The sequence below is a fragment of the Gorilla gorilla genome, chromosome 6 (genome assembly GCF_029281585.2).
Source record: "Gorilla gorilla gorilla isolate KB3781 chromosome 6, NHGRI_mGorGor1-v2.1_pri, whole genome shotgun sequence".
Lineage (NCBI taxonomy): Eukaryota > Metazoa > Chordata > Mammalia > Primates > Hominidae > Gorilla > Gorilla gorilla.
This window is the reverse complement of record NC_073230.2, coordinates 94,097,425-94,116,130: the sequence shown is the minus strand read 5'-3', so window position 1 is coordinate 94,116,130 and position 18,706 is coordinate 94,097,425. Positions and strand designations below refer to the sequence as shown.

Here is an 18,706-nt window from a genome sequence, read left to right as displayed (position 1 = left end):
GTTTGTGGTTCAGGAATGCCTTTAAGCGGTTTTCCGCCCTGGGTGGGCCAGGTGTTCCTTGCCCTCATTCTGGTAAACCCACAACCTTCAGCGTGGGTGTCATGGCCATCACAAACATGTCACAGCACTGCAGAAATTTTGTTTATGGCCAGTTTTGGGGCCAGTTTATGGCCAGATTTGGGGGTCTATCCCCAGCATGTTCCCCTTCTTGATTTTGCAGGGCAGTAAAAGCAAAGGCAGCTTTATCACAGTGAGCTACTACTCACAGGAGTTGGGATCCACATCTGCAGACTACACAAAGACAACACAGATTAATAACACAATCATCATTGAAATCACAGAGCCTCCAAGTGTTTTTATCTGTTTTAATGGGTTACTAGCTGCTAATCTGTCTGCATCTCCTTCAAGCACTCCAGTTCCTGGCATTAAGGTCAGGTATGCCTGGGATGCTTTTAATATTTGTTCTTTAAATTTGGAATATCCAAAGACAAGTTTTTAGAGTGTCCTTCTAGATGCTTTTTTATTCTTTCCCAAATTTTGATCTTATTAAGAGTCATTAATAGTTTCCACAAATCCTTATGTTTAGCTCCTACAGCGGGCCATATCATTTGAGGTTGAGGTGCCACTATACCGTCATGTTTCCAGATAATAGGAACTCTTACCATATTTCTTACTATTTCTACCATCTGACCATTTTGTTCAGACCAGCTGAACATAGTGGGGCCATGGTATGCAGACTGAGAGGTGCAATTTAAGCTAAACATTCCCTTAGGGGACCAATCAATAATGATTCCATAGGAATCATGTACAACACCTCTGCCTGTTCTGCAATGCAATCTTCCAAAACAAATACATTCATTATTTCTGGCCAGGTCCAATTCTGTTTACAAATAGGCTTTTGAGGGCAGTATGCCTCAATTATAGGAGCAGATTTATTATGGCAAAATGAGATCAGAAAGCATGTGTAACTGTGTCATAGAGTGATTACATCTGGGCATTATTGCAAGCCAAGATTGATAAATATGCCCAATAAGTATAATTACACTCTGTGTCAGCCCTTGTTGAAGGAATATTCATGGCAATGGTGATCACCGCTATCATAGCTATCATTAAATTACTTATTGTGACTGGTTGTCCCGCTTTCCTCAGGTTTTCTTCTGCCATCTGCAACAGCTTCTTGATCTGTCCCCAGGTAGGTGGCTGTGTTCGATGGGTGTTGCTCGTGACAGCTGCGGTCCTCCTCAGCATCAGTCTCAACATGGCTGCAACCAGGGGGTCCTTGGGATCCTCCTGGAATCTCTTCTTTGGCATCTTGCTCATGATAAGGTTTCAGGTGTCTTGATGGTATCCAAATCGGCTGCCGGTTTTGGCCTGGTGAAACACAAGCAAAACCTCTACCCCAAGTTATTATTTTACCTATTTCCCAACTTTTTGTTATTGGATCTCTCCACAAAACCAGTTGTTCTGCTTCTGTCTTTGCAGCTGATTTCTGTAGATGCTGTTCAGCTGCTGATAGCATCTGGCCTTTAGGCAGCCTCAAAAAATTTAAGGTCAATAATGCTAGATTCAATTGCATATAGGGTGTTCCATAGTCCCTGTTTCCCCCTTTCTGCTTTTGCAATTGCTGTTTTAAGGAGAAATTCATTTGTTCTACAGTGGCTTGTCCTTGAGAATTATATGGGATACCAGTAATGTGTTTAATATTCCATATAGAGAAAAATGAAGCTAGAGCTTGGCTAGTATAGCCTGGGGCATTATCTCTTTTAATAGAAGCTGAAATGCCCGTCACCACAAAACACTGCAAAAGGTGACATTTAACACAGGCAGAAGACTCTTCTGATTGGCATGTAGCCCAGACAAAGTGAGAAAAGGTGCCCACACATGCATGTACATAAGCTAGTCTCCCAAATGAGGGAACATGTGTGACATCCATTTGGCAAAGAGAATTAGGTACCAGTCCTAGAGGATTAACTCCTCCTGTAAAAGATGAGGAATGTACCATTTGGCAAGTTAGGCATCACTGCATAATAGCTTTAGCTTTTTTCCAGGTAATGCTGTAACTGCATTTGAGACCAGAGGCATTAACATGGGTTAAATTGTGAAAGTGTCTAGCATTATATATTGCAGTAGCAACTAGGCGATCAGCCATTTGATTCCCTGCAGTCAAAGGTCCTGGAAGAGGTGTATGAGCCCTAATGTGAGTGATGTAAAAAGGGTGCATTCTACTCCTGACTGCTGCTTGCAATTGGGTAAATAAAGTCATCAGTTCTTCACCTGCATGAAATCATAACTGAGCATTTTCAATCAATTGTGTGGAATGAACCACGTATGAAGAATCAGAAATCACATTAATAGGCATATTAAAAACAGTGAATACCTTAATTACAGCTACAAGCTCTCCTTTTTGAGCTGAAGTATAGGGTGTCTGAAGAACTTTACCTTTTGAGCCAGAATAAGAAGCTTTACCATTGCTAGACCCATCTGTAAAAACATTCTCAGTGCCTCCAATTGGTTTAAACTTAGTGATTTTAGGGAGAATCCAATTGTCAATTTCAAAAATTGAAACAGTTTCATTTTAGGAAAATGATTATCAAGAATACTCACAAAGTCAGCTAAATGGGTTTGCCAAGTAAGACTATTTATAAAAGCTTGCTGTATTTGTGCCTGTGTGAGAGGGACAATAATTTTTCCAGGATCGTATCCATGTAATTTAACAATCCAAGTTCTCCCATTTCCTATCATAGTAGCGATTTGATCCAAATACAGAGTTAGAGTCTGTGAATTAGTATGTAGAAGAAAAAGCCACTCTACAAGATCTTACTCTTGAACAATAACACCAGTAGGTAAATGCTGAGTTGAAAAAATTGGCAAATCTACAGTCTTCTCTGGATCTATTCTGTTTATTTGAGCTTTATGGACTTGCTTTTCAGTCAGCTGTAACTCTGCCTCAGCTTCTTTTGTTAATTGCCAAGGGCTAGTGAGACTAGGATCTCCTCTAAGAAGAGAAAATAGATTACTCATGGCATAGGTAGGAATGCCTAGAGCAGGTCATATCCAATTAATGTCCCCTAGTAATTTTTGAAAGTCATTTAATGTTTTCAATTGATCCCTACATATGGTTACTTTCTGTGGCACAATGGTAATGTCATTTACTAAGGTCCCCAAGTACGAGTAAGGAGTAGTAGTCTGAATTTTGTCAGGAGCTATAATTAAACCAGTGCAAGAAATCAAATTTTGCAAGTGATCATAACATTGGAGTAATATGTCTCGAGTGGGGGCAGCACAAAATATATCATCCATATAATGAATAATGTAACACCGTGAAAATTTTTTACAAGTAGGTTCAATTGCTTGCCCTACATACATCTGGCAAATTGTTGGGCTGTTTAACATGCCTTGTGGCAACACTTCCCAGTGAAAACACTTAGCAGGTTGCAGGTTGTTTACCACAGGAATTGTAAATGCAAACCATTCACAGTCTTGCTCAGCTAACGGGATAGTAAGGAAACACTCTTTTAAATTTATGACTATTAAAGGCCAATTTTTTGGAATCATAGCAGGAGAAGGCAGTGCTGGCTGCAATGTCCCCATAGGTTGTATAACTGAATTAATGGTTCTTAAGTCAGTTAACATTCTCCATTTACCTGATTTTTCTTAATTATGAAAACTGGAGAATTCCAAAGGGAAAATGTTGGAGCTATGTGTTCTTTTTCTAATTGTTCAGTAACTAAGTCCTCTAAAGCCTCCAGTTTCTCTTTACTCAGTGGCCATTGTTCTATCCAAATTGGCTTATCTGTTAACCATTTTAAAGGTATAGGTTCTGGAGGCTTAACAATGGCCACCATCAAAAATGATATCCTAAATCTCAGTGGGAACTTTGTCTTTCCACTTGAAGCAGTTCCTTCAAACCTTGCAAATTTTTTCCTAGTCCCATACCATGGACATACTCCATTTCATGCATCATATGTTGACTATGAGGGCTATATAATTGTTCTGGAATTAGAACTTGTGCTCCCCATTGTTGTAATAAATCTCTCCCCCATAAATTTATAGGTACAGAAGTTACAATTGGTTGAATAGTCCCAGGTTGTCCATCGGATCCTTCACGATGCAAAACATAACTACTTTGATATACTTTAGGGGCTTTACCAACTCCAACTATGTTAAATTGAGCAGGTTGAATTGGCCACATAGATGGCCAGTGCTGTAGAGAAATGATTGAAATGTCTGCTCCTGTATCTACCAAACTTTTACATTTCTTTCCCTGAATAGTTATTTCACAGGTAGGACGTTTATCAGTAATCTGATTCACCCAATAAGCTGCTTTGCCTTATTTGTGCTTCCAAATCCTCCTGTTCATTTAATTTCCCTTTTCTCCATTTCCACATACGGCACAATCAGGAGTTGTGCTATGCGCTCTCCTGGCTCTGCTTTCCAGGGAACAGGAGTAGATATAACAATTTGAATTTCCCCATTGTAATCTGAATCAATGACTCCTGTATGTACTTGCACTGCTTTTAAATTTAAACTAGATCTACCTAGGAGTAATCCTATCATTCCCCCAGCAAGGGTCCACAGACCCCTGTTGGAACTTTTTGCAGGGGTTACCCAGGCAGAAGGCTCACAGCTTTTGTGCAGCATAAATCTACTGTGGCACTACCGGCTGTGACAGGGGACAGATATTGTACAGGGGTGAGGGAATGGCCTGAGCCAGAAATGATCCAGTTTGGAATGGGGCCTGGGATGGCCCCCTCATGGCGTTTCCTGAAATTGGGTTCCCATCTTTATCAAATTTAGAGTGACACTGACTGGCCCAATGTTTTCCTTTTTTATATTTTGGACATATTTCAGGCTCAGCAGTTTTCCTTTTTCCCTCGTCTGGTGGCCTGACTTGCTGATTTTTTCTACATTCTTTTTTAGTATGACCATGCTTCCCACAGTTAAAATAAGCTCCAGGAAATGGAGTATTTCCTTTACCCACTCTCAGTCCTGCCATTGCCTGGGCTAGCAGAGTAGTCTTATGCAGATTACCTCCGATACCGACACAGGCCTTGATATAATCAACTAAATGTGCTTTCCCTCTAATAGGTCACAGAGCAGCCTGGCACTCGGGATTAGCACTGTTGAAAGCTAATAACCGCAACACTATATCCTGAGCAGCTGAATCTGCAATCACCTTTTTAAGAGACTCCTGTAGCCGAGCTATAAAACCTGTGTATGGTTCCTTTGGTCCCTGTTTTACAGCACTAAAGGAAGGGTATTGTTCTCCACCTGAAGTGATTTTTTCCCAAGCTCTAATGCACACCCCTCTAAGCTGTTCTATGGCATCATCCTGCATAACCACTTGTGCATCTAAACCAGCCCAGCTGCCGACCCCCAAAAGTTGGTCTGTAGTTATATTAAATTGAGGTTGGGCCTGGGCATTGTGAGCAGCCTGAATGGAATCTTCATCTGCCCACCAAGTTTTAAATTATCAGAACTGAGCAGGAGTCAGACAAGCTCATGTAAGAGCGTCCCAGTCAGTAGGAATCATCTGACTGGAAACAGCAACATTCTTTAACAGTCCCATTACAAAAGGAGAACCTGGTCCATATTGATTAATAGCTTTTTAAATTCTTTGAGTAATTTAAAAGGAAAAGGCTCAAATGTATCTATAATATTTCCCTGTTGATCTTGGGGGGTGTATCCTAACCAGGACTGCCAAGCCTCTATATCACCCTCACGTCTAGCTTGCTGGATTCCTGCCTGAATAGAACTGAGAGTGGTCACTCAAGGCACTGCTCAAACAGTCACTGGGGCAACTACTTTTTGCCCAGTGTCCTCTGGAAAAGAAAGATCTGGAGGGTCAGGCCACTCTTTTTCTTCAAAATAATGAGGGGGTGCAGAAGAGTAGGGACAAACCTCTCCCTCTTTTGCTGCTTTAGCTTTAGCTGGCAAACAAACCTGTTCTGTCACCTCTTCTGTTACCTCGTTATACTTTTCTTCCTCCTCCTCATTAGTATGTAAAGGTTCCAAGGTGGAATGAACCAGAGCCCACACTTGTTCCATTGTTACCCTGATGCTTCCAAGCTCCCCTTCTTACTCACCATGGGGATTGCTTAAGAGTACTTGGGTGTCCTCCAGCTTCATTCCACATTTTCCAACCTTCGCTCTGGTGACCCTTCAACCTGGGTTCGAGCCTCTGTGTAGGCACCACTTGCTGAGACCAGCTTAGCTGGGGAGACCCTAACTCAGCGGCACTAGAGGAATTAAAGACACACACACAAATACAGTATGTGGAGTGGGAAATCAGGGGACTCATAGCCTTCAGAGCTGAGAACCCCAAACAGAGATTTACCCACAAATTTATTGACAACAAGCCAGTGATAAACATTGTTTCTATAGATTATAGATTAACTAAAAGTATTCCTTACGGGAAACAAAGGGATGGGGTGAAACAAAGAGATGGGCTCTGGCTAGTTATCTGCAGCAGGAATATGTCCTTAAGGCACAGATTGCTCATGCTATTGTTTGTGGTTCAGGAATGCCTTTAAGTGGTTTTCTGCCCTGGGTGGGCCAGGTGTTCCTTGCCCTCATTCTGGTAAACCCACAACCTTCAGCATGGGCATCATGGCCCATCACAAACATGTCACAGCACTGCAGAGATTTTGTTTATGGCCAGTTTTGGGGCCAGTTTATGGCCAGATTTGGGGGCCTATCCCCAGCATGAAAAGGTAGAGAGAGAGACTGGAGTAGAAATTGTATTCAAAGAGATAACACAGAGCTTTCCAAACCTACAGAAATATATCAATATTTAAGTACAAGAAGATGGTAGAACACCAAACAGGGTTAACTCAAATAAGACTACCTCAGGACATGTAACAATCAAACTTCCAAATATCAAGGATAAAGAAATGATCCTAGAAGCAGCAAGATAAAAACAAAAACAAAAACAAGTAACATATAATGGAATTGCTCCACTATGTCTGGCTGCAGACTTTTCAGTGGAAACCTTACAGGCCAGGAGAGAGTGGCATGTTATATTTAAAGTGCTGAAGGAATAAACCTTTTATCCTAAAATAATATGTCTGGCAAAAATATCTTTCAAACATGAAGGAGAGGCTGGGTGCAGTGGCTCACACCTGTAATCCCAGCACATTGGGAGGCCAACGCAGGTGGATCAATTTAGACCAGGAGTTTGAGAACAGCCTGGCCAACATTGTGAAACACTGTTTCTACTAAAAATACAAAAATTAGCTGAGTGTGGTGGCACACGCCTGTAATTCCAACTACTTGGGAGGATGAGGCATGAGAATCACTTGAACCCATGAGGCAGAGATTGCATTGAGCCAAGAGCATGCCATTGCACAAAAAAAGAAAACAGTAACAAGAAAAACAAAACCATGAAGGAGAAAGACTTTCCCAAGCAAAAGCTAAAACCTGAGGGATTTCACCAATACCAGAAATGCTAAAGGAAGAAATGCTAAAGGAAGTTCCTCCATCAGAAGGGAAAGGATATAAATGAGCAACAAGAAATCATCTGAAGGTACAAAATTCACTAGTAATAGTAAGTACACAAAAAATACAGAATATTATAACACTGCAATTGTAGTGTGTCAACTACTCATATCATGAGTAGGAAGACTAAAAGAGAAACCTACGAGAAATAATAATTAGAACAAATTTTAAATAAATAGTACAATAAGATGTAAATAGAAACAACAAAAAGTTAAAAAGTGGGGGAGACAAAGTTAAAGTATAATTTTTATTAGTTTTCTCTTTACTCGTTTGTTTGTTTTTGCGATCATAGTTAAGTTGTCATCAGTTTAAAATCATGGGTTATAATTATAACATGCTATTTGCAAGCCTCATGGTAACCTCAAATCAACAAACCTGCAACAGACACACAAAAAATAAAAAGCAAGAAATCAAAACCAGAGAAAATCACTTTCACAAAAAGGAAGAGGGGAAGGAAGGATGAGAGATCACAAAACAACCAGAAAACAAATTTTAAAATTGCAGGAGTAAGTCCTTACTTATCAACAATAACACTGAATGAAAATGGACTAAACTCTCCAATCAAAAGACATAGGCTGAATGGATTAAAAACAAAACAAAACAAGATTTAACTATCTGCTGCCTACAAGAAACATACGTCACCTGTAAAGACACATAGACTGAAAACAAAGGGATAGAAAAAGATATTTCATGTCAATGGAAACCAAAAAAGAGCAGGAGTAGCTATACTCCGATAAAATAGATTTTAAGACAAAGACCGTAAAAAGAGACAAAGAAGGTCATTACATAATGATAAAGGGGTCCATTCAGCAAGAGGATATAATTATAAATATATATGCACCAGACACTGGAGTGCCCACATATATAACGTCAATTATTATGGGAGCTAAAGAGAGAGATGATTACCAGAGGCTAGGAAGCATAGTGAGGAGTGGGGTGGGGAGTGGGGATAGTCAATGGTACAAAAGTATGGTTAGATAGAATGAATAGAATCTAGTACTTGATAGCACGACAGGGTGACTATAGTCAACAATAATTTATTGCATGTTTAAAAATAAATAAAAGGGTATAGCTGGAATATTTGTATCACAAATCAATGAAAATGCTTGAGCTGATCAATACCCCATTTATTCTTATGTGATTATTACACATTGTAGCCTGTATAAAAATATCTCATGTACCCCATAAATATTTATACCTATTATGTATCCATAAAAAATAAAAATAATTTTTAAAGTAAATAAATAAGTAAATAAAATTACATTACTCTAATTTGTCCAAAGAATTGCCTATTTAAGTATACCTTTTCCTTTTTCAATTATAGACAATCTTGAATAAAATATCAAAAATTTAAAAGATTAAAATTTTGCCAAAAGCTCTTCAGTGCAGGAACCAAACTACTAGTTGAACTCCCAGTTAACTTTTCTTGAATCACACTTTTGACAAGAAAAAACATACCAAAAAACCCACACAAACAATTTAATATTTTGTCTTTTTTTTTTTTTAGTTTAGTTTTGGGAGTTCTTGACCTTATATCTGCACTAGCCATTTCCAGAGTTTACACATAATGACAGAGCAGTGTTCATGAACAAATGAATATCCAAATTTTCAGAGAGATCAGAAAAAGAAAGGGAGAAGAAAGGGAAAGAAGGAAGCAAGAAGAAGCCAGCTTAGGACAGATATGAAATTATTACTGTAACAGGCCAATTACCTAAATTCTACAAAGAGAAGACAAGGGTTAAATGACAGAAAACCTATTTTTACAATATACAATCGAGGAAAAGCATTACAGCTGGTTTAAACAATAACTAGAGGTTTCAACCATTCCATCAAACCTTAATGATTAAAAACTTGGCACTTAACAGACCAGTGACACTACAAAGCAACCAAATAAGAAGTCTGCAAAATAACCAACTAACATCATGATACCAGGATCAAATACACACATGTCAATACTAACCTTGAATGCAAATGGGCTAAATGCCCCAATTAAAAGAAACAGCATGGCAAGCTGGATAAAGAGCCAAGACCCATTGGTAGGTTATCTTCAAGAGACTCATCTCACATGCAATGATACACATAGGCTCAAAATAAAGAGATGAAGAAAAATCTACCAAGTAAATAGAAAACAGAAAAAAGCAGGGGTTGCAATCTTAGTTTCAAACAAAACAGACATTAAACCAAAAAAGATATAAAAAGACAAAAAGGCATTACATAATGGTAAAGGGTTCAATTAAGCAGGATCTAACTATCCTAAATATATATGCACCCAACACAGGAGCACCCAGATTCATAAAGCAAGTTCATGGAGACCTTCAAAGAGACTTAGACTCCCACACAATAGTAGTGGGAGACTTTAACAACTCACTGACAATATTAGACAGATCATTGCAACAGAAAATTAACAAAGATATTCAGGATCTGAAATCAACACTGAATCAAATGGATCTGAAAGACATCTACAGGACTCTTCATGCTCTAAAATCAATCACATAATCAGAAGTAAAACACTCTCCAGCAAATACAAAAGAAATGTAATCATAACAATCTCTTGGACCACAGCACAATCAAATTAGAAATCAAGACTAAGAAATTCACTGAAAACCATATAAGTACATGGAAATTGAATAACTTTCTCCTGAATGACTTTTAGGTAAATAATGAAATTAAGGCAGAAATCAAGAAGTTCTTTACAACTAATGAGAACAAAGATACAACATACTAAAATCTCTGGGACATAGCTGAGGCACTATTAAGAGGGAAATTCACAGCACTTAATGCCCACATCAAAAAGTTAGAAAGATAGCAAGTTAACAACATAACATCACAACTAAAAGAACTAGAGAACCCAGAGCAAACAAATCCCAAAGCTAGCAGAAGACAAGAAATAATCAAAATCAGAGCTGAACTGAAGGAGATTGGGAAGTGAAAAACAATTCAAAAGATCAACTAATCTAAGAGCTGTTTTTTTGAAAAAATTAATAAGATAGACCACTGGCTAGACAAAGAAGAAAAGAGAGAAGATCCAAATAAACACAATCAGAAATGACAAGGGGGATATTACCACTGACCCCACAGAAGTACAAACAAACATTAGAGAATATCATCAACACCTCTAGGCATATAAACTGAAAAATCTAGAATAAATTGATACATTAATGGACCATACATCCAGGAAGGATACATCCAAGACTGGACCAGGAAGAAACTGAATCCCTAAAAAGGCCAAAAATGAGCTCTGAAATTGAACCAGTAATAAGTAGCCTACAAACCAAAATAAGTCCTGGACCAGAAAAATTCACAGTCGAATTCTACCAGATATACAAAAAAGAGCTGGTACCATTCCTGCAGAAACTATTCCAAAAAAATTGAGGAGGAGGGACTCCTCCCCAATTCATTCTGTAAGTCCAGCATCATCCTGATATCAAAACCTGGCAGAGACACAACAAATAAAGAAAAATTCAGGCCAATATAATTGATGAACATCAATGCAAAAATCCTCAACAAAATACTGGCAAACCAAATCTAGCAGCCCATCAGAAAGCTTACTTACCATGATCAAGTAGGCTTTATCCTTGAGATGGAAGGGTGATTCAGCTTATGCAAATCAATAAATGTGATTCATGATATAAACAGAACTAAAGACAAAAAACACTTGATTATGTCAATACATACACAAAAGGATTTTGATAAAATTCAAAACCCATTTATGTTGAAAACTCTCAATAAGCTAGGTATTAAAGGAACATACCTCAAAATAATACGAGCCATCTATAACAAACCCACAGCCAACATCATTCTGAACGGCCAAAAGCTGGAAGCATTCCCCTTGAAAACCAGCACAAGACAAGAATTCCCTCTCTCACCACCACTCTTGGTCAACATAGTATTGGAAGTCCTAGCCAGGGCAATAAGGTGAGAGAAAGAAATAAAAGGCATCCAAATAGAAAGACAGGAAACCAAACTATCCCTATTTGCAGATGACATGATCCTATATCTAGAAAATCTGAACCCAAAAGCTCCTTAAGCTGATAAACAACTTCAGTAAAGTCTTAGCATACAAAATCAATGTGCAAAAATAACTGGCATTCCTATACACCAACAGTCAAGCACAGAGCCAAATCAGGAAAGCAATCCCATTCACAATTGCCACACGAAAATTTAAAATACCTAGGAATACAGCTAACCAGGGAGGTGAAAGATCTCTAGAAGGAGAACTATAAAACACCACTCAAAGAAATCAGAGATGACACAAACAAATAGAAAAACATTCTATGCTCATGAATAGAAATAATCAATATCATTAAAATGGCCATATCATCCAAAGCAACTTATAGGTTCAATGCTATTTCTATTAAACTAGCATCAACATTGTTTGCAGAAATAGAAAAGCTATTTTAAAATTCATATGGAACCAAAGGAGAGCCCATATAACAAAGGCAATCCTAAGCAAAAAGAAAAAAAGCTGGAGGCATCACACTACCCAACTTCAAACTATACTACAGGGCTACAGTAACCAAAACAGCATGATACTGGTACAAAAACAGACAAATAAACCAATGGAACAGAATAGATAACCCAGAAATAAAGCCACACACCTACAACTATCTGTTCTTCAACAAACCTGACAAAAACAAGCAATGGGGAAAGGATTCCGTATGAAATAAATGGTGCTAGAAGAACTGGCTAGCCATATGCAAAAGATTGAAACTGGACCCCCCTTTCTTACACCATATACAAAAATTAACTCAAGATGGATTAAAGACTTAATGTAAAACCAAAAACTATAAAAACCCTAGAAAACAACCTAGGCAATACCATTCTGGACATAGGAACAGGCAAATATTTCATAATGAAGACACAAAAAGCAATTGTAACAAAGGCAAAAATCAGAAACAACAAGGGGGTTACTACCACCGACCCAACAGAAATACAAGCAACCATCAGAAAATATTATGAACACCTCTGTGCACATAAACTAGAAAATCTAGAAGAAGTCGATAAAATCCTGGACCCATACATCCTCCCAAGACTGAACCAGGAAGAAATTGAATCCCTGAACAGGCCAAAAACAAGCTCTGAAGTTGAGTCAGAGGTAAAAGAACAAACAAACAACAACAACAACAAAAACATGACAAGTGGGACCTAATCAAAATAAAGAGCTTCTGCAGAGCAAAAACAAAAATGAAAACAAAAACAAAAACAAAACTACCTACAGAGTGAACAGACAACCTACAGAATGGGAGAAAAATTTTGCAAACTATGCATCTGATAAAGGTCTAATATCCAACATCTATTATTAATTTGTTTACAGAACTTAAATTTATAAGAAAAAAAACACCATTAAAGAGTGTGCAAAGAATATGAAAAGACACTTTTCAAAAGTAGACATGCATGCAGCCAAGAAGCATATGAAAAAAAGCTCAACATCACTGATCGTTAAAGAAATGCAAATCAATACCACAATGAGATACCATCTCACACCAGTCAGAATGGCTACTATAAAAAAGTCAAAAAATAACAGATGCTGGCAAGGTTGCAGAGAAAAAGGAACATTTATACACTGTTGGGAGTGTAAATTACTTCAACCATTGTGGAAGACAGTGTGGCAATTCCTCAAAGACCTGAAAATGGAACTACCATTTGACCCAGCAATCCCATTATGGGTATATACCCAAAGGAATATAGATCATTCTATTATAATGGCACACACACACATATGTTCACTGCAGTACTAGTCACAATAGCAAAGACATGGAATCAACCTAAAAGCCCGTCAATAGTAGACTGGATAAAGAAAATGTGGTACATATACACCATGGAATACTATGCAGCCATAAAAAGTATAAGATCATGTCCTTTGCAGGAACATGGATGGAGTGGAGGCCACTATCCTTAGTAAACTAATGCAGGCACAGAAAAACAAATACCACATCTTCTCACTAATAAGTGGGAGCTAAATGATGAGAACACATGGATACATAGAGGGTAACAACACACACTGGGGCCTGCTGGAGGGTGGAGGGTGGGAGGAAGGAGAGGATCAGGAAAAATAACTAATGGGTACTAGGCTTAATCCCTAGGTGACTAAATAATCTGTGCAGCAAACCCCCGTGACAGAAGCTTACCCATATAAAAAACCTGCACGTACACCCCTGAACTTAAAAGTAAAAAAAAAAAAAAAAAAAAAAAAAAAGGTACTTAATCATCATCTAAGTGAGAAACCTTAGAGGGAAGTTAGGGGGTGGTAGAAACCTCTTATGTTAAAAAAGTGATCTCTCGTTTGGACAGACAAACCAGAGAATCTCCTCCCAAAGTGTTTTTCCCCATTTATTCTAGTTTATCACTCAAATAATTCATATTGTTCATGCCAAAAATTCCCCAATGTGACCACAGTAATTTGTGAATTAGGCCATGAATAAAGGCATGTTTGGCCCAGAGTGTCGAAAAACAAATGAACAAAAAAAAAAAAGCAAAAACAAAAACAAATCATGGCAACTGCAATGCTAGGTAAGAATCTGGTCAATCAGCAAGTCTGGCAGTCTAGAAAAAATTAACACCTCCAAGTAAAAGTCACTAAATTAAGCAGTTATCAAAGAAACAAAGGCAAGCCTGAGGAATGTTCTTATTAGGTTGAAGTTTGGTCCAAGGCAAAATTTTTTCTGTAAGGACACTGGTCTGATGAGATCTTCTGGACTTGTCAGCCTTGGGGTGCACTGAGAGACACACTTATTCAACCTATGCTAATCCTTTCTAATCTTATAATTTTCTCCTGGGGACTCACAACAAAAAGAAACAAGAACAGAACAAGGGCCAAAACATTGTGGAATTAATAAGGAAGTTTCCCCACCAAATATGAGTTTTCAAATCTGAGCAGATAATAAAAGGATTCCGAGAGAGGAATTCTCTTTCCCAGCACACAAAATAAACTCAGTATTACAGGGCTTCAAATAAATATATTGGACCTGAGCCCCAATGGAGGACCTACCTCACCATTGCAGCGGGAGAGACCCCTGAACATGAGATTCAGGAAGCTTCAAGGTTATGTACAATTTCCAAGCTACAAGCCTTAAGCCATGGCAGGGACGGTGCTTAAATTATAGCTCGGGACCTCTAGGATCATCAACAGTCGATTCCCTAAAAGACCATTTGAAAAACCCATTGATCAAACAAAGCTAAGTTTATTAGACTTACTGTAATAAGGTAGAGCACCACATTTAAAGTCTTATTCGTGGCTCAAAAAGGAGAGTTTAAGGCATATTATTTGTAGGGTTTAGGGGGCTTGAGCTTATGAGGTTTAGGGCAAATCTTTCATGGCAGGTAACTGATTGTGACAAGTACAATTTTGACATAATAATTTGAAATTGGTGGCACAATAAGGTGTTTTGATGAGTAAACTTGACAGATAAGCAATCAGTTTGCCTAAGAGATAAACTTATCATAATAGGAGCTGTTTATGCAAATGAGCAAAGTATTTGACAGGACAAACTTGGTTTGCAGAAATTCCCCTACCAAACAGTAAAATTTACTGGTTTATAGTCTTATTTTCCTGAACTAGAATTCTCTTGAGCAGTTTTGTTATGATGGCACAGCTGGTCTGAGTTCTCAGAACCTTTCTATTTTATGACCTCTGCCACAGCTTGCTCAATGGTATACCTGAAAGGTATCATTGACCTAAGATTATTTCCTATAAAAACATCAATTAATATTTCAGATAATTTTTTTATCTGTGGCATTAGAATGTACACTTTCTTTACAATGGTATTATCCTTTAACCTATCTGATAGTATTTCTGTTTCTATTTCCTTGCAAAGGGGGTATTCGTTATTAACAGATTAGACTTAGAAGTTTTGCCAGGATTCCTTTGCATATGGCCCATAAAGGAAGGCACTTTCTGGTGTATCTTTCCTTAACCTGTTCCCCTTCATGTCTAGCAAAAATTCCTCAAACTTCTAGGGCCAGTAACAATTTTTTTCTGATTTTTAATGTTTTACAGATTTTTCCCTCAAGAATCTATGCTGAAAAAAATTAAACAGCTTGCCTTTAAGATCCTTTTGAAAAGCAAACAAGTTGAAGATTTTTCTTCTAACATGATTGATTGGTAAAATCAAAAAAAGATTACAGATGATGGAATCACTCTGGTCACTTTCTAATATAAGCTACTTCATTACTTTGGACTACAGCAAGAATTCCTTTGCCAACAGTGATGCAGTGAAGCAATTTGAACAGAAGCACGAAACACATATTTCATTGCCTACATTTATTAAAACAGAGAAATTAAAACCTAATTTGATTCATTACATATTAGAAACATTTTTGTCACTCATCTCAAAGGCCTTTTAATTTGACAAGGCAGGTGCAGAGGCAAACATAAACAGACAACGCAAATATACAGAGAATAATCATACTATACATACAAGCGTCAGTAGAAAGATCTCAGAAGTCAAGAGTGCAAAAACTAAACAAAGCCAGAAGATGCCTGTAATTTAATTTAATGTCTTCTAATAGTTATAAAAATTATAAATTCTAGAAGACCACTGCCTGGACCTTCACTGACCATGCTGTCCCAGGGGGTACTTTGTGCTGCCACCACACCAGTGCCCTCTCTGAAGAATGCAGCCCTCCTAGGTCCAGGGATATTGCAGGCAACAAGGACCTTTCTTACAGGGCAGCCAAGTCCTACCCTCTACCACCTCTTCCTGAATATGGAGGAAAAGTTTGTCTTGGGCTGATCCTTGAGGAATTCTTCCAGTTTCTTTATCCCAAAACTTGTGTAACAGTACCCTATGTGCTTGGAGCCTGGGCTTGTGTTGTATGCGGTACCCAAAGAAATATATGTGATTACTCCTACTCTACAGTATCAGTAGTAGGTTACTGGTCTATGTAATTTAAAAATATGGTGCCTCTATTGGAGATTAGCTGATAAACTCAGTAGCAAAAAATTGCCCAACTAGAAGAGGTGAAGCAGGCTTCCATCAAACAAATCCAGGACACGATTCATTTGGAGAAGTTATTCCAGGTATTGGTTCAGAAGTGCCATTACTATTTTGATGTCCAGAGGAATAACATTGCTATGGCTTTGGAGGTTATTTACTGGAAACGGCTGCATAGCGTATATAAGGTAAAGAATCACCTGGACTATCATATGTGTGTGTAGAATATGATGCATCAAAAGGAACAAGAGCACATGATCAACTGGGTGGAGAAGCACATGCTCCAGAGGATCTCTGCACAGCAGGAAAAGGAGACAGTTGCCAAGTGCATTGCAAATCTAAAGCTGCTCTCAAAGAAGGCTCAAGCACAGCCAGTTCTGTCAGTGTATCCATCCCAACCGAGACAACTGAAACAACTGACCGACTAAATGAAAGGTAGTCTTTGTGCCAAAATCTTTCTGTATTGCTGTCTACTGAAGTTACAGTTCACTTTTCCTAAAAGTGAAAAGTTTGAGTGTCATTATAGTGAAAGAATTAAACCTATTGGCCAATCAGATGGATCTCATCTTTCTTCCTCTGCATGTTGAGTTGTTCCATGATCACTTTTGAATAAACAGTTTTTTTTTATTAAAACTTGCTCCCTGGCTAAAGATTACCAAGATACAGTTTAAACTTGTAATTAATTCTACCATCTTGCAATAAAGTGACAACTGAAACAAGAAAAAAAAATTACAAATTATAAACTATAAAACTCTATCTTCTAGAATTGAATACATAAAGAATGCAAGCTATAGAATAGAAAATAATATGAAAAGGATACAAGCTATGATCAAGTCCAAAGGGTTTTGAAGCTAGGCAGAAAGATATCTAAATATTTCGGGGACAAAGAAGTGAAAATCCAAATAAGATGATGAAGCAAAGTAACAACAATCGTGGTGGCGGCTGCACACTTTTTTTAAGAGACACGTTCAGGCATTTCCTGCTTAATGTCAGTAAACTGTTTCTGACAATCTGCACTTGTACACAAAATTGTTAACAGGAGCCAATTTCCAATCATTTTATTTATTTATTTATTTATTTATTTATTTATTTATTTATTTATTTATTTATTGAGACGGAGTCTCACTCTGTTGCTCAGGCTGCAGTGCAGGTAGCAGGATCTCGGCTCACTGAAACATCTGCCTCCCGGGTTCAAACGATTCTTGTGCCTCATCCTCCCAAGTAGCTGGGATTACAGGCTCCCGCCACCATACCTGGCTAATTTTTGTATTTTTAGTAGAGATGGGGTTTTACTATGTTGGCCAGGCTGGTCTCAATCTCCTGACCTCATGATCCGCCTGCTGTGGCCTCCCAGAATGTTGTGATTACAGGCGTTAGCCACCATGCCCAGCCTATTTATTTTTAAAATTTGATAATTTTGCTAATCTTCTCTGTATCGTTCCAATTTTAGTATATGTGCTGCCGAAGCAAGAACTCCAATTATTTTAAACAGCAAAATGTATAATATGCTCAACAGTAACTCAAAGCCTCCAGTTTCTTCAAATACAAAAAACAGTTGCATATGAGTAACAGACTCTAATGTCAGGATGTGAAATTATAACAAAATGTTGCATTGTGTGCAATAATGCTGCAGTGCCTCTCTTTATACCATGGACATAATGAGAGTTGCATCCCTCCTACTGACACTTTGATATGTTTGTCAAGGATTCTATGCTGATTCTGTCATTCTGTCAATTGTATTTGAATCACATCTCATGGCTTTTTCCTCTCATCATTTTGATTAAAAATATTGCATTGAGCTTTGGGGACACAAATATAATTTCCCCCCACATAAACAAAAACCTCAAATAATGTATTGTGAGATAAATATGTTTTATGAAGTTAGAGGTATTAAAAGCCAAGAGGCATCCTACTGGGAAAATCTTAACTGAGGAGAGAACCAGCAGCGTATTGCTGATATTATGAAATATGTGATTTAAATGCATGGACTTGAACTATATGAAACCCTCTCTACAGGCCTTTTTTAAAGTTATAGTGATTACAATTAAGACTTAATTTGAGCCACTTACTGCTGTCACTAAAAATCATTCTAAAAGTCAGCCTTAAAAAGGAAGGAAATTCCGATACACACTAAAACATAGATGAATCTTGAGGACACCAGGCTAAGCGAAATAAGCCAGTGACCAAAAGACAAACACTGTGTGATCCCATTTATATGAGGTATCTGGAGCAATCGAATTCACAGAAACAAAGTAGAATGGTGATTGCCAGGAATT

General features: G+C 38.0%; 1 pseudogene; it reads left to right on the top strand.

Moving 5' to 3' along the window:
• The first annotated feature begins 16,055 nt into the window (after nt 1-16,055).
• LOC129523919 (ATP synthase F(0) complex subunit B1, mitochondrial-like) lies at nt 16,056-16,858 on the top strand (annotated as a pseudogene).
• Nucleotides 16,859-18,706: the final 1,848 nt, after the last annotated feature.